This window comes from Arachis hypogaea, chromosome 11 (genome assembly GCF_003086295.3).
Source record: "Arachis hypogaea cultivar Tifrunner chromosome 11, arahy.Tifrunner.gnm2.J5K5, whole genome shotgun sequence".
Lineage (NCBI taxonomy): Eukaryota > Viridiplantae > Streptophyta > Magnoliopsida > Fabales > Fabaceae > Arachis > Arachis hypogaea.
In genome coordinates, this window is record NC_092046.1 from 59,154,665 (window position 1) to 59,181,491 (window position 26,827).

The following is a 26,827-nucleotide window of genomic DNA, read 5'->3' on the forward strand; positions in this document are numbered from 1 at the left end:
GAACCAATTGGGAAAGAAACTTGGATATGTTAAATTGAACCATATTAATTTTGAAGGCTGTTAAATTTAATTTGGATTTTATATAGAATTTTGAATATTGCATACTACTACTATTTTCTGGTTTTTAAACATTGTAGAGCAATCACAGATTTTCTTCTTATTCCTGAGACTAAATAAATTAGAAAATTTTAATTTTTAGTTTATTAGAAAGCTTAATCTGAGACGGTTTCCTGGACATAAAGTTTGTGCGATTCTGAATTCATTTGGTATTTTGAAAACATAATTGAAACTATATTGGTGAAGTTGTTTTTAGTGATAATCTTAGATATGGAACTTAAAAATAGAATTTTATATTGTTATAAAATATTTGGAAAACTATTAAAGTAAGAGTTATTATAATAATTTAAATGATCCTTTTGAGAAAAGATAGTTGAGATTGGAAATTGTTGGTATGTAAGGCTCATAGTGGGTGATGCTATGGTTGTTTGGCAAGGACGTGGGCTTTGTCCCGCTTGCGTAATTACGATTGTAAAAGAGAATGAATGAGAATGTGAAATGAATGATGGATAATGAAATAGATTTTATATTCATCTACTTCGTGGTGGAGGCAATCAGATAGATAGTGGTACAACCAAAGGATATTTTTTAGTGATACACAGCTAGTGAGAGCTGCACCTGCAACTGATAGCCTGGGATCAATTACAGAGGGTATCATTTCATACACAGTTAGGAATGCCGCATCTATAAGGTAGAGTCTGCTTACAGAGGATATGATGCATACATCAGTTAGTGAGAACCGTACCTATGCTGACTAGAAAACCATACCCGTTTCTGCTGCTATCGGTTACGTCGGGAGCGGGTAGAAACCAACAAATGAGCTCATTACCTGTACTAGGGCTAGACATGCATTATCTTATTTATGCATCATTCTCTATTATATTCTTGTGCTTTTATTCTATTCCTTGCTTAGTTTGTTTGTGTTCTATTTGTCTGTTTGTGTTCTGTTTGTCTGTTTTTGAATTGCGCTTAGAGTTAGGTATTATATGAAAAGTCATATTGGTTCAGCATAGACTTAAGAAACCTTTGTTTGGGACAGGATGACTATTCATACCGAGATTGACATAAGCTATATAAACAAATGTGAAGAAGAGAAATAAAGCAGCACAAAGAGATAAAGAGAAAATAGAAAAAAGAAAAAGAGAACGAAAATTTGATTTGTTTGTATATGCATTCACTTTTATATTGAAGGTTGGTATTGATTAGAAAGATTTTAAGAAATATAACTTGAAGCTAATACCCAATTCTTTTCCAACGTAATTTCAAAATGTTTTATATAATTAATAAAAATGAAATTTTTTAACTAAATTAACTATTTGCGTTTTATCTTTTACTTTCACAGCATTCTCGACCTCTATTGAAAACTTGTGGTTTGGTTCTCACCTCAAATTTTTCACCCTTTTAGTGACATAGGTTTGAAGACCCATATGAAGCTCCGAGCAATTAGTAGGCTTTCTTTATTATTTCAGTAGTTTTTATAGAGTCCCCTCGCTCTTGTACCTTAAGATTTTATTTTACATAGAGGGGTAGGTATGGTATGTTGTACTTGAGTTTTATTTTATTTCTTTTGTATAAAGCTTATTGCTAATAATATTTATGTGATTATTATTACATGAAAATCTTTGAGATATGTCTTTAAAGAATAAAAACAAAATTTTCTAGCATTTTCTTAAAACAGAAATGCGATATTGATATAAAGGCTCAGTAATTAAGTAGTTAATATTAGAAAAGGTTACATAATGTTCTTTCTAGTAGAAACGTTATAGATTGGGCTATTGTGATAGTGACTTGAGATAGTTTTCAAATGGTGGTTTCAAGGAAAGAAAATTTGGTTTCTAGAGAAGTGAATTTGGTTTTCAGAGAAGAAAGTCTTTGGTGAATTTGTGGTTGTATGGGTTGGGATTTTTGTTGGTGAGGTGTAGTGAAGTTTTTTAACTCTTGATTACCCCAACTAAAGATAGGGTAGTTCCTCAATCCGAGATTATAAGTTTTTGAGAAGGGGTCATCATATGGTGGCTTTGAGAAGTTTCTCATGTAATTTACCTGCTCCTCCTTAAACAACTCACATTCTTCATCCTTGTGAGCTCCTCAACACTAGCTACAGAGAACAACTTGTTCTCCCACTGTGGAGACTTGCATATGCCTCAATTGCTTTGTAAGTGAAGATATTTGTTGAGACATAGCCTTGTTTTATGTCAAAATAGTGTCCAGAGTATCTAACTCTATCACATCTCTCTTCATTATTCTTTTAGAGGAGTATAAATACTAATTGTTGGCCACAATCTCAATCAACTCTAAGGCTTCTTTAGTAGTCTTTATATGCATGGATCCTCTAGCTGAGGAATCCAACAAAGTTCTAGAAGTATGAGTGAGTCCATCATAGAAGATTCGGAATTGTACCCAATCAGCAAACATATTCAGAAGGCGCTCTCTCAACATTTCTTTGTACCTTTCTCAAGCTTCATAAAGGAATTCCCCATCCATTTAAATGAAAGTTTGGATATCATGTCTCAACTTTGCCTACCTCTATGGTGGGAAGAATTTGGTTAAGAACTTATTGACCAAATCATTCAATGTTGCTACACTTTCCTTTGGTTGATTTTTAGCCAATTTTCTCAAACCAAACAGCAACATTTCAGCCATCATAAATACATCAAAATACATCAATTAATCTTGAATTCATGCCTTGGAAGCTGATGAGTCCATATTTTCCGATGTATTTTGGCTTGATTTGAATGGATTCTAGCACATGAACTCACACTTAATCACCAAAATAGCATACTTTTGTGTTTGATCCCTAATTTGATTCTAAATGTGAAAACATGCATTTTAATGCTTAGATTAGTGATTTTAATTCCACTTTTATGTCATTCGATACCGTGATATGGTTTGTGAGTGATTTCAGGCCTTAGAGGCAAGAATGGATGGCCAAAAGTGGAAGAAAGCATGTACAAGGGAGAAAACATGAAGAAAATAAGGAAAAGCACACATAGCGAAGTGTGCGTGCGCACAGCCCTACGTGCGCGCGCACAAGCGAGAATTTCCATGTGTGCGTACTGATAAACCATATTTTATGATATATTTTGTGCTTAATTTGAGTGATTTATTCAATCCTTCAACCACTTATTCATATTAATTGCATGGTTTTACTTCTCCTTCCTTATTATGTGATGTATGTGAAAAACATGTTTCCTACGCTTTAAAATTAATTATTTTAATTACCTTTATTTCCATTCGATGCCGTGATTAGTGTGTTGAGTAGTTTCAGATCTTCTAAGGCAAGAATGACTCAAAGGATGGAAAGGAAACATACAAAAATGGAAGGAAAGCACAAAACGGAGTCCTTGAAGAAACTGGCATCCACGCGATCGCATGGACGACGCGATCGCATGCCAAGCGCGAAGAAGCGGCGACGCGGCCACATGACTAACGCGACCGTGTGCCTTAAGCATAACACATATGACGCGGCCGCATGACTGACGCGACCGCGTGTCAAGAAAAGCTCCGAATGACGCGACCGCGTGACCCACGCGGACGCGTGACAGAGGCCACGCACCAGAAATTGCAGAAAACACTCATAGCGAATTCTGAAGTCCTTTTTGGCCCAAATCCAAGTCCAGAAGGCATAGACCAGAGGTTATGAAGTAGAGGAATGCATCCATCCAAAGGGAGCTTGATGAGCGGATAATTTATACGCTTTTTGGCATTGTTTTTAGTATGTTTTTAGTAGGATCTAGTTACTTTTAGGGATGTTTTTATTAGTTTTTATGTTAAATTCACATTTCTGGACTTTACTATGAGTTTTTGTGTTTTTCTGTGATTTCAGGTATTTTCTGGCTGAAATTGAGGGACTTGAGCAAAAATCAGATTCAGAGGTTGAAGAAGGACTGCTGATGCTGTTGGATTCTGACCTCCCTGCACTCAAAATGGATTTTCTGGAGCTACAGAACTCAAAATGACGCGCTTCCAATTGCGTTGGAAAGTAGACATCTAGGGCTTTCCAGAAATATATAATAGTCTATACTTTGGTCGAGTTTAGACGATGCAAAAGGGCTTTGAACGCCAGTTCTATGCTGCAGTCTGAAGTTAAACGCCAGAAACACGTCACGAACCAGAGTTGAACGCCAAAAACACGTTACAACTTGGCATTCAACTCCAAAAGAAGCCTCTGCACGTGTAAACTTCAAGCTCAGCCCAAGCAGACACCAAGTGGGTCCCGGAAGTGGATTTATGCATCAATTACTTACTTCTGTAAACCCTAGTAACTAGTTTAGTATAAATAGGACTTTTTACTATTGTATTAGACATCTTGGGACGCCTAGTTCTTAGATCATGGGGGCTGGCCATTCGGCCATGCCTAAACCTTTCACTTATGTATTTTTCAATGGTAGAGTTTCTGCACTCCATAGATTAAGGTGTGGAGCTCTGTTGTTCCTCATGATTTAATGCAAAGTACTACTGTTTTATATTCAATTCAACTTATTCCGCTTCTAAGGTATCCATTCGCACCCAAGAACATGAAGAATGTGATGATTATGTGACGCTCATCATCATTCTCACTTATGAACGCGTGCCTGACAAACACTTCCGTTCTACATGCAAACAAGCTAGAACGAATATCTCTTAGATATCTAATATAGGGGACCGAGTCCGAGTTATTAGTATCTTCGTGGTATAAGTTAGAACCCATGGATGGCCATTCCTGAGATCCGGAAAGTCTAAACCTTGTCTGTGGTATTCCGAGTAGGATCTGGGAAGGGATGGCTGTGACGAACTTCAAACTCGCGAGTGCTGGGCGTAGTGACAGACGAAAAAGGAGGGTAAATCCTATTCCAGTATGATCGAGAACCTCGAGATGATTAGCCGTCCCGTAACAGAGCATTTGGACCTTTTTCACAGAGAGGATGGGATGTAGCCATTGACAACGGTGATGCCCTTACAGAAAGCTTGCCATGGAAAGGAGTAGGAATGATTGGATGAAGACAGCAGGAAAGTAGAGGTTCAGAGGAACGAAAGCATCTCTATACGCTTATTTGAAATTCTCACCAATGGTTTACATAAGTATTTCTATCTTTATTTTCTGTTTATTTATTATTATTATTCAAAAACTCCATAACCATTTAATATCTGCCTGACTGAGATTTACAAGATGACCATAGCTTGCTTCATACCAACAATCCCTGTGGGATCGACCCTTACTCACGTAAGGTTTATTACTTGGACGACCCAGTGCACTTGCTGGTTAGTTGTGTGAAGTTGTGAAGTTATGTTTGGACCATGGTATTGTGCACCAGTCTTTGGCACCATTACCAGGGAGAGAACGAACAACAAATTTTACAACCAGGAGTAACAATTTCCCATACCAAGTTTTTGGCGCCGTTGCCGGGCATTGTTCGAGTTTGGACAACTAATGGTCCATCTTGTTGCTCAGATTAGGTAATTTTCTTTTTGTTTTATTTTCAAAAATATTTCTTCAAAAATGTTTCAAAAAAAATTTTTCCTTTTGTTTTCGTAAATTATTCAAAATTTTTAAGAATGAATTCTAGAGTTTCATGGTAACATGTTGAAGCCTGGCTGGCTGTAAAGCCATATCCAAATTCTTTTGGATTGAGGCTTCCACTTGTCAACATAAAAGGCATGTATATGAAGTTGATGAAGTATCAGCTGTTATATGCCTGATTTATATCCTAAAGCTGGCTGGCTATTAAGCCATGCCCAACCCTTGGGTTGGAGCTTTAGGCCAACATTGAAAGATTCCTAGGATTCTTATTAAAAATTTTGAATTTCTTATTTTCTTTTTCCTATATGTTTTTCAAAAAAATTTAAAAGAAAATGCAAAAAAAATCATAAAATCATAAAATCAAAAATATTTTGTGTTTCTTGTTTGAGTCTTGAGTCAATTTCAAGTTTGGTGTCAATTGCATTTTTTCTAAAAGTTTATGCATTTTTCGAAAATTCATGCATTCATAATGTTCTTCATGATCTTCAAGTTGTTCTTGGTAAGTCTTCTTGTTTGATCTTTAAATTTTCTTGTTTTGTGTCTTTTCTTGTTTTTCATATGCCTTTTTCGTTTGTTAGGGTCGAAGCATTAAAGATTTTTAAGTTTGGTGTCTTGCATATTTTCTTTGCATAAAAAATTTTTCAAAAATATGTTCTTGATGTTCATCATGATCTTCAAAGTGTTCTTGGTGTTCATTGATGCTAGGGCATCTTGGCCAGTTTCACTGACCTTTTCTTTACTGTTTTTAGGTTAGTTTCATGCATTTCCTTAGGAAATAAGCTAGTTTTGGGTAGATATTCACTTACACCTTGATTCAAGCATACATTGTGCATCTTACATTATTTCATGAGGATTTTGCATGAGTTTAGTGACAAATTGTATGTTGCATTACCCATGACCTGTACTAGAACTTTGATGCACTCTATTGCTTGATTTCAGGACCAAAGGAAGCAAAGAATGGGAGGTAACTTGCAAAGTTAATGAGAAAAGTGATTGCCAATAATGCTCTCGAAGCCATCATTGACCACGTTGAGAGTCATGTTAACTAAGTTAACGAGAACTCTAACGTGGAGAGGGGAAGTTGAGCCAACGTTAGTGACACTTAACATTGTCACTAACGTTGGCAAATGCTCATAATTGGCCACGTTAGAGTCCACGTTAACTTAGTTAACGTGGCCTCTAACGTTAGAAGGGGGGAGAAACGCCAACGTTAGTGACATTCAACATTGTCACTAACGTTGACCTAAGGAGAAATATACCACATTAACTCCCACGTTAACTTGGTTAACGTGGGAGCTAACGTAAGAAGCAAGAGTGGTCAACAACGTTAGTGACACCCAACATTGCCACTAACGTTGGAAGCAACCACACAACCCCCCAAGGAGCCACGTTAACCTCCACGTTAACTTAGTTAACGTGGAAGCTAACGTTGATGAGTGAAAGAATGGCCAACGTTAGTGACACTCAACATTGTCACTAACGTTGGAGATGCTAAGTGGTGCACGAATTGTGAATCACACTTTTCACAACGCGTACCACTAACCAGCAAGTGCACTGGGTCGTCTAAGTAATACCTTACGTGAGTAAGGGTCGAATCCCACGGAGATTGTTGGTTTGAAGCAAGCTGTGGTTATCTTGTAATTATTAGTCAGGAAATCAATTATGTTTATCAGTTGAATTGCGAATAACCAAGAGAGCATAAATTAAAGGTTACTTGTTCTGCAGTAATGGAGAATATGTTGGAGTTTTGGAGATGCTTTGTCTTCTGATCTCTGCTTTCCTCTGTCTTCTGATTCACGCACGCACGTCCTCCTATGGCAAGCTGTATGTAGGGGATCACCGTCGTCAATGGCTACATCCCATCCTCTCAGTGAAGAATATGCTCACATGCTCTGTCACAGCACGGCTAATCATCTGTCGGTTCTCGATCATACTGGAATAGGGTTCTTCATCCTTTTGCGTCTGTCACTAACGCCCAGCACTCGCGAGTTTGAAGCTCGTCACAGTCATTCGATCATTGAATCCTACTCGGAATACCACAGACAAGGTTTAGACTTTCCGGATTCTCATGAATGCCGCCATCAGTTCTAGCTTATACCACAAAGATTCTAATTAAGAGATCTCAGAGATACTCATTCAATCAGATATAGAACGGAGGTGGTTGTCAGGCACACGTTCATGGTTTGAGGAAGGTGATGAATGTCACGGATCATCACCTTCATCACAATTAAGCGCGAATGAACATCTTAGATAGGAACAAGCGTGTTTGAATGGAAAACAGAAATACTTGCATTAATTCATCGAGACACAGCAGAGCTCGTCACCCCCAACAATGGAGTTTAGAGACTCATGCCGTCAAAGAGTACAAAATTCAGATCTAAAATGTCATGAGATACAAAATAAGTCTCTAAAAGTTGTTTAAATACTAAACCAGTAGCCTAGGTTTACAAAAAGTGAGTAGACTATGACAGATGGTGCAGAGATCCACTTCTGGGACCTACTTGGTGTGTGCTGGGCTGAGATTTAAGCAATTCACATGCAGAGGCCATTTGTGGAGTTGAACGCCAGTTTTTGTGCCAGTTTGGGCGTTCAACTCCAGCTTTTGATCCTTTTCTGGCGCTGGACGCCAGAATTGGGCAGAGGACTGGCGTTGAACGCCAGTTTACATCGTCTATCCTTGTGCAAAGTATGGACTATTATATATTGCTGGAAAGCCCTGGATGTCTACTTTCCAAAGCAATTGGAAGCATGCCATTTCGAGTTCTGTAGCTCCAGAAAATCCACATTGAGTGCAGGGAGGTCAGAATCCAACAGCATCAGCAGTCCTTTTTCAGCCTGAATCAGATTTTTGCTCAGCTCCTTCAATTTCAGCCAGAAAAATACCTGAAATTACAGAAAAACACACAACTCATAGTAAAGTCCAAAAATATGAATTTTTCCTAAAAACTAATGAAAATAGACTAAAAACTAACTAGAACATACTCAAAACTATATGAAATTAACCCCAAAAAGCGTATAAAATATCCGCTCATCACTAAGCATGGCCACGTTAGAAGCCACGTTAACCTAGTTAACGTGGACTCTAACGTGAGACATAGGGGCACCTTGGAACGTTAGTGACAATGTTGAGTGTCACTAACATTCTAACGTGGGAACAAAGGGGGCTTTTCAAAGTTATTGGGAATGTTAAGTCTCAATAACGTGTGCGAAGGACTTAGAGGCAATGTTAGTGGCAACGTTTGTGCCACTAACGTTGAAGTTAACGTGGCTTTTACTTTGGAACGTTAGTAAGAAAGTTGATTGTCACTAACGTTCTCGAACTCATATTTTCACTAAACGTTAACACCCCTAACGTCCTGAGCTAAAGTCTCTGCCCACTTCACATTTTCTCTCTGCAAGTAAAGCCAAGCCCAAATGAAGAAGAGAACTGCTTCAAACTCAAGATCCAAAGGCCCAAGACTTGAAGAGCCAACTAGAAGCTGAGAGAAGTAGTATATATAGGAGTAGCTTTGAATTGTTGAAGGAGTTCTGGAAATTAAAAAAAAGAGAACTACTCTCTGTATTTTACTTTCTTTGCAATTTCTAGTTCTATGATGTATTCTCCATCTTTGTTTTTATTTTCTAGAGCTATGAACAACTAAACCCCTTTCATTGGGTTAGGGAGCTCTATTGTAATTTGATGGATCAATACTAATTTTCATTATTCTTCTTCTATCTTTTCTCTTGATTTTACTTGAAAGCTTTCGATCTTCATCCAATTGAGTAGTTATCTTGGAAAAGAAGCTATTCAAACTTGGATCTCTTCTGAACCTTGAAAGAGGAATGAAGAGATCAAGCTAGAAATGCTTTCTCATGCTGGACCAAATTAGGTTTGGATGGGTATGTGACTATAACCCTCTCAATACTTGATTTGGGAAATGCATGTGGTATAATCAGTGACCATACTTCATCTCTTCTCATGAGCAATTGACCAAGGAATTGGCTATTGATCAAGATTTGAGAGATTGAATTGCAAGAAATTGTAATTCAATCAATTAAGATTTCCAAGGAGATCAATGAGTGCATTGATTGAGGAAGAGATGAAAATGAACTTGATCCGGAGAATTGCAACATCTCCTAAGCCCAATGAACTCCCCATCTCTGATCTTACTCATTCTCTTTAATTTCTGCCATTTACTTTTATGAGCAAATCCCCCATTCCCATTTACAATTCTTCAATTTATTTTCAGTCATCTACTTCCAGTCCTTTAATTCTAGCATTTACTTTTCTGTTATTTACATTCCTGCCATTTTATTTTCTGCAACTCTCAACCCAAATTCTGGATTCGCTCAACTAGAACATTCTTCTAATTAAAGTTGCTTGATCAATCAATCCATGTGGGATTCGACCTCACTCTATTGTGAGTTTTTACTTGACGACAAATTCGGTACACTTGCCGAAGGAAATTTGTTGAGAGACAGTTTCCACCCGCATCAAGTTTATGGTGCCGTTGCCGGGGATTGATTATGCATCAACAATGATCAAATTGGAAGATCACTAGATTGAGCATTTTTATTTTGTGAATTTCATTTTCTGTTTGAGTGATTTACTTTCTGTTTTAGTTAAACTTCTTCCCTTCCCCCTCTACTCTTTTGTTTTTCTTTGTTATTTTTAATTCTGTTTGCTAACCCACTAACTGTTTGATATATTGCATCACCCACAACTAACAGTAATTCTGACACAAATACTTTCTGCACCTATCTTTTCTTGCTTGTACTTGATGGTTGTATGACAGGGAGAAGAAGCGGGGCTTCAACTTCCTTCGATTCTGAACCTGAGAGGACCTTCCTTAGATTAAGGAGGGAGGCAAGAGGAAAGAAAGTGGTTGGTGCTGAGGAAGAAGAGGAATTCTTTGAACCAAACATGGAAGACAACATGGAAAACCATCATGAAGAAGAGGATCACAACCATGGGGGAGGAGGTAGAGCAAATCATGCTGGGGAGGATAGAAGAGTTTTGAGCTCTTACATCAATCCAAACCCAGGCAATTGTGGAAGTAGCATCCAAAAGCCAACAATCCATGCCAACAACTTTGAACTTAAACCACAGCTCATCACCCTTGTTCAGAACAACTGTTCGTTTGGAGGAGGTATTCAAGAAGACCCCAATCAAGATTTGACCACCTTCTTGAGAATATGTGACACAGTAAAGTCTAATGGTGTTCATCCTGACACCTATAGACTGCTCTTGTTTCCATTCTCACTTAGGGACAAAGCAGCCAAGTGGCTGGAATCTTTCCCAAGGGAAAGCCTGACAACTTGGGAAGACGTGGTGAACAAATTCTTAGCAAGATTTTACCCTCCTCAACGAATCAATAGGCTGAGAGCTGAGATCCAAACTTTTAGGCAACAAGATGGTGAGACTCTATATGAAGCATGGGAGAGGTTTAAAGACCTAACAAGGATGTGCCCACCAGATATGTTCAACGAATGGGTGCAGCTGCACATTTTCTATGAAGGGCTTTCTTATGAGTCAAAGAAGGCCGTAGACCATTCATCCGGAGGATCTTTGAACAAGAAGAAGACTATTGAGGAAGCCATAGATGTTATTGAAACAGTAGCAGAGAACGACTATTTCTATGCTTCCGAAAGAGGGAACACAAGAGGAGTAATGGAGCTAAACAATGTAGATGCTCTGTTGGCCCAAAACAAGCTCATTATCCAGCAGCTGGCTGACCTCACCAAGAAGATGGAGATGAACCAAGTAGCAGCAATCTCCACTTCATCAACAACCCAAGAAGGAGTGAATGAAGAAGCAGAGGGTAGTCAGGAGCAAGCCAACTACATTGGGAATTCACCAAGGAAAAACTATGATCCATACTCCAAGACCTAGAACCCTGGGTGGAGAAACCACCCAAACCTTGAGTGGAGAAGTGAGCAAGATCAAAACCAAGACCAGAGACGTTACAACTCCAACAACAATGTAGCTCACCAGCAATTCACACAGAGGACATCTCAACACCCCCACAACAACACTTCTCCACACGCTTATCAAAACCAAAACAGCACATCTGCTCCGAATCACCCATCAATTGATGACAAGCTCTCTAAGATCGAAACCTTAATTGAAGGAGTAAGCAAAGACATTCGAAACAGTAAAGCATTCAGAGAGGAAGTGCAGTCAAACATGCAGAATCAAAATGCTGCCATCAAGAAACTGGAGACACAAATCAGCTATCTATTTAAGCAGCTTCCTAACCACAACCTTTGCTATGATGCCAATTCAAGCAAAAGGGAGGAGTGTCAAGCTATCACACTTAGGAGTGGGAAGGAACTGAAGGAACTGCCCCAAAAACCACAAGAAGAAGGCTCAAATGAAAAGGGAGAAGAGCAAGATGGAGTTCAACCTCCCACACCAAGTCCGCAGAAAGAAAAAGGGATGCCACAACTGAACATCTCAAGAGCTCCATATCCCCAGCTATTGAAGATAAAGGAAGATGACAACCAGTTCTTGAGATTTTTGGAAATCTTCAAGAAACTACAAATCAACATACCCTTTGCTGAAGCCATAGAACAAATGACACTCTATGCCAAGTTTTTGAAGGAGCTAATGACTAAGAAGAGAAGCTGGAAGAACAATGAGACTGTGATACTAACCGAAGAGTGTAGTGCTATCATTCAGCATAAACTACCCCAGAAACTGAAGGAACCTGGGAGTTTTCAGATCCCTTGTATTATAGAAGAGATCACAGTAGAGAAGGCTCTTTGTGACTTAGGGGCCAGCATCAATTTGATGTCAGTAGCTATGATGAGAAAGATGAAAATTGAGGAGGCTAAACCAACAAAAATGGCCCTACAAATGGCAGACCGATCGTTCAAATTTCCTCACGGGATAGTAGAGGATTTGCTGGTAAAAGTGGGAGATTTCATATTTCCAGCAGATTTTGTGGTGCTGGACATGCAGGAGGACGCCAAGACCTCCATCATCTTGGGAAGGCCATTCTTGGCCATTGCTGGAGCTGTCATTGATGTTCAGAAGGGTGACCTCACCCTGAGATTACATAATAAAAAGATGACATTCAACGTGTTCAAGGCCATGAGTTACCCACCAGAACAATTGGGGGAATGCATGAGGTTAGATGCACTTGAGGATGAAGTGCAGGAGAATTTGAAGAAGAAGAACCTGAAGAGGACGAGAGATTGGTGGAGGAAGAATCTGAATCAAGTGAAGAGGTGGCCACAGCAGAAATACATATACCAGATGCACCAAATGAAGGGAACGAAAAGTCAGAAGCACCCAAACATGAACTCAAAACACTGCCACCCACTCTCAAATATGCATATCTAGGAGAAAATGAAAACTACCCAGTGATCATAAATTCATCCCTCAGTCAAGATCAAGAGGACGAGCTACTCAAGGTGCTTCGGGAGCATAAGGATGCCATTGGATGGACCCTTGCTGACTTGAAGGGAATCAGTTCAGCCATATACATGCATAAAATACTGTTGGAAGATGATGCTAAGCCATCCATTCAATCCCAAAGAAGGCTGAACCCAATCATGAAGGAAGTGGTATGGAAAGAGGTTATGAAGCTTTGGCAAGGAGGGGTCATATACCCAATTTCAAACAGCCCTTGGGTTAGCCCCATACATGTTGTGCCCAAGAAAGGAGGAATCACTGTGGTTATCAATGAGAAGAACGAACTCATACCTACAAGGACCGTCACAGGATGGCGGATGTGCATAGACTACAGAAAACTCAATGAGGCTACACGAAAAGACCATTTTCCCCTTCCATTCATGGATCAGATGTTGGAAAGACTTGCAGGGCACGCATATTATTGTTTTCTCGACGGTTATTCAGGATATAACCAAATAGTGGTTGATCCCAGAGACCAAGAGAAAACCTCATTTACTTGTCCATATGGAGTGTTTGCCTATAGACGCATGCCATTTGGGCTATGTAATGCACCTGCAACTTTCCAACGCTGCATGCTTTCTATCTTTTCAGATATGATAGAAAAATTTATTAAAGTTTTTATGGATGATTTCTCGGTATTCGTAGATTCCTTTCCTAGTTGCCTACATCACCTCGCCTTGGTATTAAAAAGATGTCAAGAGACCAATTTGGTCTTGAACTGGGAAAAATGCCACTTCATGGTGACAGGGGGAATAGTCCTTGGTCACAAGGTCTCTCACCAAGGCATTGAGGTTGATAGAGCTAAAGTAGAACTTTTTGAAAAACTACCCCCACCCAGTGATGTCAAGGCAATTAGGAGTTTTTTAGGGCATGCTGGTTTTTACAGAAGGTTCATTAAAGATTTTTCAAAGATAGCCAAGCCCTTAAGCAATCTTCTTGTATCTGATACACCATTTATCTTTGATGAAACATGCATGCTAGCATTTGCACATTTGAAAATGAGGTTATCCTCTGCTCCTATCATTTCCCCACCTGATTGGAACCTACCATTTGAATTGATGTGTGATGCATCTGATTTTGCAGTTGGGGCAGTGTTAGGACAAAGGAAAGATAACTTAGTTCGTGTGATATATTATGCTAGCAAAGTCCTTAATGAAACTCAAAGAAATTATACCACTATTGAAAAGGAGTTGCTAGCAATAGTTTTTGCATTTGACAAATTTAGATTATACCTCATTGGTGCTAAAGTGATTGTCTTTACAGATCACACAGCACTTAAATATTTGTTTGCCAAGCAAGAATCAAAGCCAAGACTAATAAGGTGGATCTTACTGTTGCAGGAATTTGATATTGAAATCAGAGACAAGAAAGGAGTGGAGAACAAGGTGGCAGATCACCTATCCAGAATCTCTCATGATCAAGGTGGAAGAAATGATACAAATGTGAACGAGCTCTTCCCTGATGAGCAGTTGATGACAGTTCACAAAGTACCATGGTTTGCAGATATTGCAAATTTCAAGGCAACTGGGGCATTACCCCTAGGGATCAATAAACATCAAAAAAGGAAGCTCATGAATGATGCAAAATACTTTGTTTGGGACGAGCCATATCTCTTCAAGAAATGTTCAGATGGAATCCTTAGAAGATGTGTTTCGGAAGAAGAAGGAAGAGAAGTCCTGTGGAATTGCCACGGTTCATGTTATGGCGGGCACTTTGGAGGGGACAGAACTGCAGCAAAGGTGTTACAAAGCGGATTCTTTTGGCCCACCCTTTTCAAGGATGCCAAGGAACTAGTAAAAAGCTGCAATGAATGCCAAAGATCTGGAAACCTGCCCCAAAGAAACGCCATGCCACAAAATTTCATCTTGGAACTGGAACTGTTTGATGTGTGGGGAATAGATTTCATGGGACCATTCCCAACCTCATATGCAAACAAGTACATCCTGGTAGCAGTGGATTATTTTTCCAAGTGGGTAAAGGTTATTGCAACCCCAACTAATGATAACAAGGTAGTCATGAACTTCCTCAAGAAGAATATCTTTAGCCGGTTTGGAGTCCCAAGAGCCTTCATCAGTGATGGAGGGAGCCACTTTTGTAACAAACCACTAGAAGCTCTCCTCCTATGATATGGGGTAAAACACAAAGTAGCCACACCTTACCATCCTCAAACAAGTGGGCAAACTAAGATATCCAACAGAGAGCTGAAGAGGATCCTGGAAAAGATGTGGGTGCATCTAGAAAGGATTGGTCGAAGAAGCTGGATGATGCTCATTAGGCATACAGAACAGCATTCAAAACTCCACTTGGAATGTCTCCATATCAACTGGTTTATGGGAAGGCTTGTCATTTACCACTGGAGCTGGAACACAAAGCTCTCTGGGCTATCAAGATACTAAATTTTGACAGCATTGCTGCTGGTGCAAAAAGGATCTTGCAGCTGCAAGAAATGGAGGAATTCAGGTCACAAGCCTATGAAAACACTAAGATGTATAAAGAAAAGGCAAAGAGAAAACATGACATGCATCTTGCGCCCAGGAGTTTCGAAAAGGGGCAGCGAGTACTCCTTTACAATTCTAAATTAAGGCTGTTCCCAGGAAAACTCAAGTCAAGGTGGTCCGGACCTTTCATGGTTACGAAAGTATCACCATATGGCCACATCGAAATCACGGATGAAGGTTCAGAGAGGACTTTTACAGTGAATGGACAAAGACTCAAGCATTATCTGGACAACATGGGGGAAAACCCCAGAGTAAAGTACCATCTCAAGTAATTAAGGACTCGTCGAGCTAGCGACGATAAAAGAGCGCTCTGTTGGGAGGCAACCCAACCTCAGGTAGTTTCACTTTCATCTTTATTTCAATAAAAAATCACAAGTCGTTTCCCCTGTATTGTAAGGAGCTATGTTTGGTGTTCCACACCAGAACAATCCAAGAGTGATGGTGTAATTCTAAGTTTGGTGTTCCACCAAAGGACATTGGTTAGAATTACACTCCACTCCAAAAGAACATTGCTAGCTCCATCCAATCAAGAGAAACCACTTAGATGTAGTTAGACTATAGGTGATCATTCCTTTGTTGACAACAAGATATGGGGTTCTCTGCATATGTGCAATGTTTGCACTGGGCAAGGAACTAAGTTTGGTGTTCACACACCAAATTGAGTTCAAAAAGCACCAGCATACATGCAAGCTAACTATGTCTCAAGTGCTTTGGGAACAAGCAACTTCCAGTAACCTTGCAGGAATCTTATGAGGAAATGGTGCACCTCCACCCAAAGAAGCGAGGCAGCAAAAAACTAGGATGATGACAAAGAGAAAGGGCAACCAGAAATCATCACCCGAAGGTTGTATTGTTACTTAATTCCATTGTACTCAGAATTGTTGAAAGTTGGAAGTCCGAATGCACTTTTGATTTGTAGTTACTCGTAGTTGAACCCTTTTTAAATTCTGTCTTTTAAGTTCTGAATAGGTCTATGTGCACTAGTCTTTATTTCACTGCATCCTTACTTTACTTACTTGCATGCTTGTCCCTTTTAATCAAATGAAGAGAGAATGTTTATGTTTCAAAAGACCAGAGTGGAGTTCACACTATGGAGTACATTCATGAGTTTGTGGTATGATCATAAGTTAGCTAAGTTGGTTCAACCATAAGGTGGGATGACAACTATCTGGCCTGAATACTTTGCTTTGAATATACTCATGAGACTAAGTATATGACAAGATCCTAATAAGAGAAAGAGAAAAGAATATTGAAAGTGGAAAAAAACAAAAGAAAAAGAGTAAGCAATAAGGCTAGGCACCAATGGTTTTGATCTTAAGATATGTGTCTGTGGTGTTCCTGTGTGAGGGATCTACTTGGATGAATAAGCTCTTAGGGGTGCTTTATCACCTTGTAACTTGGGTTAACTAACCCGGGATTATCAGCTGAAAGTCCATTATCAAGAGTAACCCTCACCACAGAGCATTTAGTAACCCAAAGAGGTGCTAGACACCAAGGTCTCAAGAAGGAAAATAAATGAACTATATGCCTGTGGTGTGTATGTATGGGGGAGAGACTTGAGGGAGTAAGTCCTTAGGGGTGCTTCAACACCTAGCACCTTGAACCAACTGGTTCGGGAGTGTTGGCTGAAAGCTTATCTTAAAAAGTTGTCCCCTTACAGAGCACTTAGCCTAAGAACACCAATAAGCTCTGAAATGACAATAAAGGGATCAATGAATAAAAGTTTCATGGGATGTAAGCAAAGTGAGTGTTTTAAGACATGATAAAGGTCTGAAAGCCAGGAATGAACCTAAGTTGCTATGCATGAAACCACCATAAAATCAGTAATATGACTTCCACAAGAATGACTCATTGCTCTTGGCATTCCATTCATCATTCTCTTGTTCCAGTACTTGCTTAGGGACAAGCAAGCTTTAAGTTTGGTGTTGTGATGCCAGGGAATCTTGGCCAGTTTCACTGACCTTTTCTTTACTGTTTTTAGGTTAGTTTCATGCATTTCCTTAGGATATAAGCTAGTTTTGGGTAGATATTCACTTACACCTTGATTCAAGCATACATTGTGCATCTTACATTATTTCATGAGGATTTTGCATGAGTTTAGTGACAAATTGTATGTTGCATTACCCATGACTTGTACTAGAACTTTGATGCACTCTATTGCTTGATTTCAGGACCAAAGGAAGCAAGGAATGGGAGGTAACTTGCAAAGTTAATGAGAAAAGTGATTGCCAATAACGCTTTCGAAGCCATCATTGACCACGTTGAGAGTCACGTTAACTAAGTTAATGAGAACTCTAACGTGGAGAGGGGAAGTTGAGCCAACGTTAGTGACACTTAACATTGTCACCAACGTTGGCAAATGCTCATAATTGGCCACGTTAGAGTCCACGTTAACTTAGTTAACGTGGCCTCTAACGTTAGAAAGGGGGAGAAACGCCAACGTTAGTGACATTCAACATTGTCACTAATGTTGGCCTAAGGAGAAATATACCACGTTAACTCCCACGTTAACTTGGTTAACGTGGGAGCTAACGTAAGAAGCAAGAGTGGTTGACAACGTTAGTGACACCCAACATTGTCACTAACGTTGGAAGCAACCACACAACCCCCCAAGGAGCCACGTTAACCTCCATGTTAACTTAGTTAACGTGGAAGCTAACGTTGATGAGTGAAAGAATGGCCAACGTTAGTGACACTCAACATTGTCACTAACGTTGGAGATGGCTAAGCATGGCCACGTTAGAAGCCACGTTAACCTAGTTAATGTGGACTCTAACGTGAGACATAGGGGCACCTTAGAACGTTAGTGACAATGTTGAGTGTCACTAACGTTCTCGAAGGATGGCAAGCCCACGTTAAAAAGCCACATTAACTAAGTTAACGTGGGCTCTAACGTGGGAACAAAAGGGGCTTTTCAAAGTTATTGGGAATGTTAAGTCTCAATAACGTGTGCGAAGGACTTAGAGGCAATGTTAGTGGCAACGTTTGTGCCACTAACGTTGAAGTTAACGTGGCTTTTACTTAGGAACGTTAGTAAGAAAGTTGATTGTCACTAACGTTCTCGAACTCATATTTTCACTAAACGTTAACACCCCTAACGTCCTGAGCTAAAGTCTCTGCCCACTTCACATTTTCTCTCTGCAAGTAAAGCCAAGCCCAAATGAAGAAGAGAACTGCTTCAAACTCAAGATCCAATGGCCCAAGACTTGAAGAGCCAACTAGAAGCTGAGAGAAGTAGTATATATAGGAGTAGCTTTGAATTGTTGAAGGAGTTCTGGAAGTTAAAAAAAAGAGAACTACTCTCTGTATTTTACTTTCTCTGCAATTTCTAGTTCTATGATGTATTCTCCATCTTTGTTTTTATTTTCTAGAGATATGAACAACTAAACCCCTTTCATTGGGTTAGGGAGCTCTATTGTAATTTGATGGATCAATACTAATTTTCATTATTCTTCTTCTATCTTTTCTCTTGATTTTACTTGAAAGCTTTCGATCTTCATCCAATTGAGTAGTTATCTTGGAAAAGAAGCTATTCAAACTTGGATCTCTTCTGAACCTTGAAAGAGGAATGAAGAGATCAAGCTAGAAATGCTTTCTCATGCTGGACCAAATTGGGTTTGGATGGGTATGTGACTATAACCCTCTCAATACTTGATTTGGGAAATGCATGTGGTATAATCAGTGACCATACTTCATCTCTTCTCATGAGCAATTGACCAAGGAATTGGCTATTGATCAAGATTTGAGAGATTGAATTGCAAGAAATTGTAATTCAATCAATTAAGATTGCCAAGGAGATCAATGAGTGCATTGATTAAGGAAGAGATGAAAATGAACTTGATCCGGAGAATTGCAACATCTCCTAAGCCCAATGAACTCCCCATATCTGATCTTACCCATTCTCTTTAATTTCTGCCATTTACTTTTATGAGCAAATCCCCCATTCCCATTTACAATTCTGCAATTTATTTTCAGTCATCTGCTTCCAGTCCTTTAATTTTAGCATTTACTTTTCTGTTATTTACATTCCCGCCATTTTATTTTCTGCAACTCTCAACCCAAATTCTAGATTCGCTCAACTAGAACATTCTTCTAATTAAAGTTGCTTGATCAATCAATCCCTGTAGGATTCAACCTCACTCTATTGTGAGTTTTTACTTGACGACAAATTCGGTACACTTGCCAAAGGAAATTTGTTGAGAGACAGTTTCCACCCGCATCATTCATCTTAACATTCATAGTGTTCTTGCATGCATTCATTGTTTTGATCTAAAAATTCTCATGCATTGAGTCTTTTTCATGTTTTTCTCTTTCTTTATTAAAAATTCAAAAATAAAAAAAATATCTTTTCCTTTTTCACTCATAAATTCTCGAAAATTTGAGTTGACTTTTTCAAAACTTTTTAAAATTGAGTTGTTTCTTATGAGTCAAATCAAATTTTCAATTTAAAAATCTTATCTTTTTCAAAATCTTTTTCAAAAATTAAATCTTTTTCATTTTTCTTATTTATTTTCGAAAATTTTAAAAATATTTTTCAAAAATCTTTTTCTTAATTTTATCTCATAATTTTTGAAAAAATTATCAATAATTAATGTTTTGATTCAAAAATTTCAAGTTTGTTACTTGCTTGTTAAAAAAGATTCAAAGTTTAAGTTCTAGAATCATATCTTGTGATTTCTTGTGGGTCAAGTCATTAATTGTGATTTTAAAAATCAAATCTTTTTCAAAACTAATTTCAATCATATCTTTTCAAAAAATATATTTTTATCTTATCTTTTTCAAAATCATATCTCTTCATATCATATCTTTTTCAAAAATTTGATTTTTAAAATATCTTTTCTAACTTCTTATTTTCTTATCTTTTCAAAATTGATTTTCAAATCTTTTCTCAACTAACTAATTGATTTTTTTTTGTTTCTTATCTTTTTCAAAACCACCTAACTAATTTTCCCTCTCTAATTTTCGAAAATTGTCTCCCTCTATTTTCAAAATTCTTTTAATTAACTAATTGTTTCAAATTTTGATTTTAATCTTATTCCTCCTTTAATTATCGAAAATCACTAACTCTTTTTCAAAAGATTATTTTCGAAAACTTCTCTCTCTCATCTTCTTCTATTTAATTATTTATTTACTAACACTTCTCCTCACTTCATATCTCTGCTTCTATCCTCACCCTTGTGTTTGGATTATCCATTCTTCTTCACTCTTATTCCCTTTCTTCTTCTACTCACACAAAGGAACCTCTCTCTACTGAGGCAAAGAGGATCCCTATTATTTTTTTTCTGCTCCCTTCTCTTTCATATGAGCAGGAGCAGGGACAAGAACATTCTTGTTGAAGCAGATCCTGAACCTGAAAGGACTCTGAAGAGGAAACTAAGAGAAGCTAAAATACAACAATCCAGAGACAACCTTACAGGAATTTTCGAACAAGAAGAGGAGATAGCAGCCGAAAATAATAATAATGCAAGGAGGATGCTTGGTGACTTTACTGCACCTAATTCCAATTTACATGGAAGAAGCATCTCCATCCCTACCATTGGAGCAAATAATTTTGAGCTTAAACCTCAATTAGTTTCTCTGATGCAATAAAACTGCAAGTTTCATGGACTTCCATCTGAAGATCCCTTTCAGTTCTTAACTGAATTCTTGCAGATCTGTGATACTGTTAAGACTAATGGAGTAGATCCTGAAGTCTACAGTCTCATGCTTTTCCCTTTTGCTGTGAGAGACAGAGCTAGAATATGGTTGGACTCTCAACCTAAGGATAGCCTGAACTCTTGGGATAAGCTGGTCAAGGCTTTCTTAGCCAAGTTCTTTCCTCCTCAAAAGCTGAGTAAGCTTAGAGTGGATGTTCAAACCTTCAGAAAGAAAGAAGGTGAATCCCTCTATGAAGCTTGGGAGAGATACAAGGAACTAACCAAAAAGTGTCCTTCTGACATGCTCTCAGAATGGACCATCCTGGATATATTCTATGATGGTCTGTCTGAATTAGCTAAGATGTCATTGGATACTTCTGCAGGTGGATCCATTCACCTAAAGAAAACACCTGCAGAAGCTCAAGAACTCATTGACATGGTTGCTAATAACCAGTTCATGTACACTTCCAAGAGGAATCCTGTGAGTAATGGGACGCCTCAGAAGAAGGGAGTTCTTGAAATTGATACTCTGAATGCCATATTGGCTCAGAATAAAATATTGACTCAGCAAGTCAATATGATTTCTCAGAGTCTGAATGGAATGCAAGCTGCATCCAACAGTACTCAAGAGGCATTTTCTGAAGAAGAAGCTTATGATCCTGAAAACCCTTCAATAGCAGAGGTAAATTATATGGGTGAACCTTATTGAAACACTTATAATTCCTCATGGAGAAATCACCTAAATCTCTCATGGAAAGATCAACAAAAGCCTCAACAAGGCTTTAATAATGATGGAAGAAACAGGTTTAGCAATAGCAAGCCTTTTCCATTATCCACTCAGCAACAGACAGAGAATTCTGAACAAAATACCTCTAATTTAGCAAACTTAGTCTCTGATCTATCTAAGGCCACTCTGAGTTTCATGAATGAAACAAGGTCCTCCATTAGAAATTTGGAGGCACAAGTGGGCCAGCTGAGTAAGAAGATCACTGAAACCCCTCTTAGTGCTCTCCCAAGCAATACAGAAGAAAATCCAAAAGGAGAGTGCAAGGCCATTGATATAACCATCATGGCCGAATCCAAGGAGGAAGGGGAGGACGTGAATCCCAAGGAGGAAGACCTCCTGGGACGTCCAGTGATCAATAAGGAGTTTCCCTCTGAGGAACCAAAGGAATCTGAGACTCATCTAGAGACCATAGAGATTCCATTGAACCTCCTTATGCCATTCATGAGCTCTGAAGAGTATTCTTCTTCTGAAGAGAATGAAGATCTTACTGAAGAGCAAGTTGCCAAGTTCCTTGGGGCAATCATGAAGCTGAATGCCAATTTATTTGGTAATGAAACTTGGGGAGATGAACCTCCCCTGTTCACCAATGAACTAAATGCATTGGATCAACTGAGATTGCCTCAGAAGAAACAGGATCCTGAAAAGTTCCTAATACCTTGTACCATAGGCACCATAACCTTTGAGAAGGCTCTATGTGACCGTGGGTCAGGAATAAACCTCATGCCACTCTCTGTAATGGAGAAATTGGAAATCTTTGAGGTGCAAGCTGCTAAAATCTCATTAGAGATGGTAGACAACTCAAGACAAGAGGCTTATGGACAAGTAGAGGACGTGTTAGTAAAGGTTGAAGGCCTTTACATCCCTGCTGATTTCATAATCCTGGATACTGGGAAGGATGAGGATGAATCCATCATTCTTGGAAGACCCTTCCTAGCCACAGCAAGAGTTGTGATTGATGTAGACAGAGGTGAACTAGTCCTTCAATTGAATGAGGACTCCCTTGTGTTTAAAACTCAAGGTCATCCTTCTGTAAACATGGAAAAGAGGCATAGTAAGCTTCTCTCAGTACAAAGTCAACTAAAGCCCCCACAGTCAAACTCTAAGTTTGGTGTTGGGAGGCCTCAGCCAAACTCTAAGTTTCGTGTTGGGAGTCTATAAAATTGACCTGATCACCTGTGTGGAGCCATGAGAGCCCACTGTCAAGCTATTGACATTAAAGAAGCGCTTGTTGGGAGGCAACCCAATTTTTATTTATCTAATTTTATTTTTATTTTTATTGTTATTTCATGTTTTATTAGGTTCATGATCATGTGGAGTCACAAAATAAATCAAAAAAATTAAAAATAGAATAAAAAACAGCAGAAGAAAAATCACACCCTGGAGGAAGGACTTACTGACGTTTAAACGCCAGTAAGGAGCATCTGGCTGGCATTCAACGCCAGAACAGAGCATGGATCTGGCGTTGAATGCCCAAAACAAGCAGCATCCTGGCGTTCAGACGCCAGGAATGCACACTGAGGAAAGCTGGCACTGAACGCCAGAAACAAGCATAGAACTGGCGTTCAACGCTAGAAACATGCTGCATCTGGGCGCTGAACGCCCAGAACAAGCATCAATTCGGCGTTTAAACGCCAGAATTGCATGCAAGGGTATTTTACATGCCTAATTGGTGCAGGGATGCAAATCCTTGACACCTCAGGATCTGTGGACCCCACAGGATCCCCACATACCTCCACTCACCTTACCTCCTCATAATCCTATATCACCCTTTCCTAAGAACCCTTCACCACTCACATCCATTACTCCCCTAAAACTATCATACAACCTACCTACACCCACACACTCAAATTCAAACCATCAACTCACCTCCATATCTTCTTCTTCTTCTACTATTCTTTCTTCTTTTGCTCGAGGGCGAGCAATATTCTAAGTTTGGTGTGGTAAAAGCATAGCTTTTTTTTGTTTTTCCATAACCATTGATGGCACCTAAGGCCAGAGAAACCTCTAGAAAGAGCAAAGGGAAGACAAAAGCTTCCACCTCCGAGTCATAGGAGATGGAGAGATTCATTTCAAGGGTCTATAGCTCAGTGGTAGAATATTTGACTGTAAATCAAGAGATCCCTGAGATACCTCAGGGGATACATTTTCCTCCACACAATTATTGGGAGCAACTAAGGGTGAAACATCAAGATCACTCCATCATCCTTCATGAAATTAGAGAAGATCAAAGAGCAATGAGGGAGGAGCAACAAAGACAAGGAAGAGACATAGAAGAGCTCAAGGACATCATTGGTTCCTCAAGGAGAAAACTCCACCATCACTAAGGTGGACTCGTTCCTTGTTCTTAAATTTTTTGTTTTTCGTTTTCTTATGTTAAATGTTTATCTATGTTTGTGTCTTTATTACATGATCATTAGTGTCTATGCCTTAAAGTAGTGAATATGAATCCATCACCTCTCTTAAATGAAAAATGTTTTAAAAACAAAAGAACAAGAAGTACATGATTTCAAATTCATCCTTGAAACTAGTTTAATTATATTGATATGGTGACAATACTTTTTGTTTTCTGAATGAATGCTTGAACAGTGCATATGTCTTTTGAAGTTGTTGTTTAAGAATGTTAAATATGTTGGCTCTTGAAAGAATGATGATAAGGAGAAATGTTATTTGATAATCTGAAAAATCATAAAAATTGATTCTTGAAGCAAGAAAAAGCAGTGAATACAGACAGCTTGTAGAAAAAAAATGGCAAAAAAAAATAGAAAAAGAAAAAGCAAGCAGAAAAAGCCAAAAGCTCTTAAAACCAAAAAGCAAGAGCAAAAAGCCAAGAACCCTTAAAACCAAAAGGCAGGGGTAAATAAAAAGGATCTCAAGGCTTTGAGAATCAGTGGATAGGAGGGCCTAAAGGAATAAAATCCTGGCCTAAGCGGCTAAACCAAGTTGTCCCTAATCATGTGCTTGTGGCGTGAAGGTGTCAAGTGAAAACTTGAGACTGAGCGGTTAAAGTCAAGGTCCAAAGCAAAAGAAGAGTGTGCTTAAGAACCCTGGACACCTCTAAGTGGGGACTTTAGCAAAGCTGAGTCACAATCTGAAAAGGTTCACCCAATAATGTGTCTGTGGCATTTATGTATCCGGTGGTAATACTGAAAAACAAAGTGCTTAGGGCCACGGCCAAGACTCATAAAGTAGCTGTGTTCAAGAATCAACATACTGAACTAGGAGAGTCAATAACATTATCTGAACTCTAAGTTCCTATAGATGCCAATCATTCTGAACCTCAATGGATAAAGTGAGATGCCAAAACTATTCAAGAGGCAAAAAGCTGCAAGTCCCGTTCATCTGATTGGAGCTATGTTTCATTGATATTTTAGAATTTATAGTATATTCTCTTCTTTTTAGCCTATTTGATTTTCAGTTGCTTGGGAACAAGCAACAATTTAAGTTTGGTGTTGTGATCAGCGGATAATTTATACGCTTTTTGGCATTATTTTTAGTATGTTTTTAGTAGGATCTAGTTACTTTTAGGGATGTTTTTATTAGTTTTTATGTTAAATTAACATTTCTGGACTTTACTATGCGTTTGTGTTTTTCTGTGATTTCAGGTATTTTCTGGCTGAAATTGAGGGACTTGAGCAAAAATCAGATTCAGAGGTTGAAGAAGGACTACTGATGCTGTTGGATTCTGACCTCCCTGCACTCAAAATGGATTTTCTGGAACTACAGAATTCAAAATGGCGCGCTTTTAAATGCATTGGAAAGTAGACATCCAGGGCTTTCCAGCAATATATAATAGTCCAAACTTTGGTCGAGTTTAGATGACGCAAAAGGGCGTTGAACGCCAGTTCTATGCTGCAGTCTGAAGTTAAACACCAGAAACACGTCACGAACCAGAGTTGAACGCCAAAAATACGTTACAACTTGGCGTTCAACTCCAAAAGAAGCCTCTGCTCGTGTAAACTTCAAGCTCAGCCCAATCACACCCCAAGTGGGCCCCAGAAGTGGATTTATGCATCAATTACTTACTTCTGTAAACCCTAGTAACTAGTTTAGTATAAATAGGACTTTTTACTATTGTATTAGACATCTTGGGACGCCTAGTTCTTAGATCATGGGGGCTGGCCATTCGGCCATGCCTGAACCTTTCACTTATGTATTTTTCAACGGTAGAGTTTCTGCACTCCATAGATTAAGGTGTGGAGCTCTGCTGTTCCTCATGATTTAATGCAAAGTACTACTGTTTTATATTCAATTCAACTTATTCCACTTCTAAGATATCCATTCGCACCCAAGAACATGATGAATGTGATGATTATGTGATGCTCATCATCATTCTCACTTATGAACACGTGCCTGACAAACACTTCCGTTCTACATGCAAACAAGCTAGAATGAATATCTCTTAGATATCTAATACAGGGGACCGAGTCCGAGTTATTAGTATCTTCGTGGTATAAGTTAGAACCCATGGATGGCCATTCCTGAGATCCAGAGAGTCTAAACCTTGTTTGTGGTATTCCGAGTAGGATCTGGGAAGGGATGGCTGTGACGAACTTCAAACTCGCGAGTGCTGGGTGTAGTGACAGACGCAAAAGGAGGGTAAATCCTATTCCAGTATGATCGAGAACCTCCAGATGATTAGCCGTGCCGTGAGAGAGTATTTGGACCTTTTTCACAGAGAGGATGGGATGTAGCCATTGACAACGGTGATGCCCTTACAGAAAGCTTTCCATGGAAAGGAGTAGGAATGATTGGATGAAGACAGCAGGAAAGCAGAGGTTCAGAGGAACGAAAGCATCTCCATACGCTTATCTGAAATTCTCACCAATGATTTACATAAGTATTTCTATCTTTATTTTCTGTTTATTTATTATTATTATTATTCGAAAACTCCATAACCATTTAATATCTGCCTGACTGAGATTTACAAGATGACCATAGCTTGCTTCATAC

General features: G+C 38.8%; 2 non-coding genes across 2 annotated transcripts; both read right to left on the reverse strand.

The window, feature by feature from the left end:
- Positions 1 to 10,913: 10,913 nt before the first annotated feature.
- LOC112726130 (small nucleolar RNA R71) lies at positions 10,914 to 11,020 on the reverse strand. Its single transcript, XR_003165196.1, has one exon. It is a non-coding gene; the product is annotated as a small nucleolar RNA R71 (small nucleolar RNA).
- Positions 11,021 to 21,289: 10,269 nt separating this feature from the next.
- Positions 21,290 to 21,393, reverse strand: LOC112724431 (small nucleolar RNA R71). Its single transcript, XR_003163593.1, has one exon. It is a non-coding gene; the product is annotated as a small nucleolar RNA R71 (small nucleolar RNA).
- Positions 21,394 to 26,827: the final 5,434 nt, after the last annotated feature.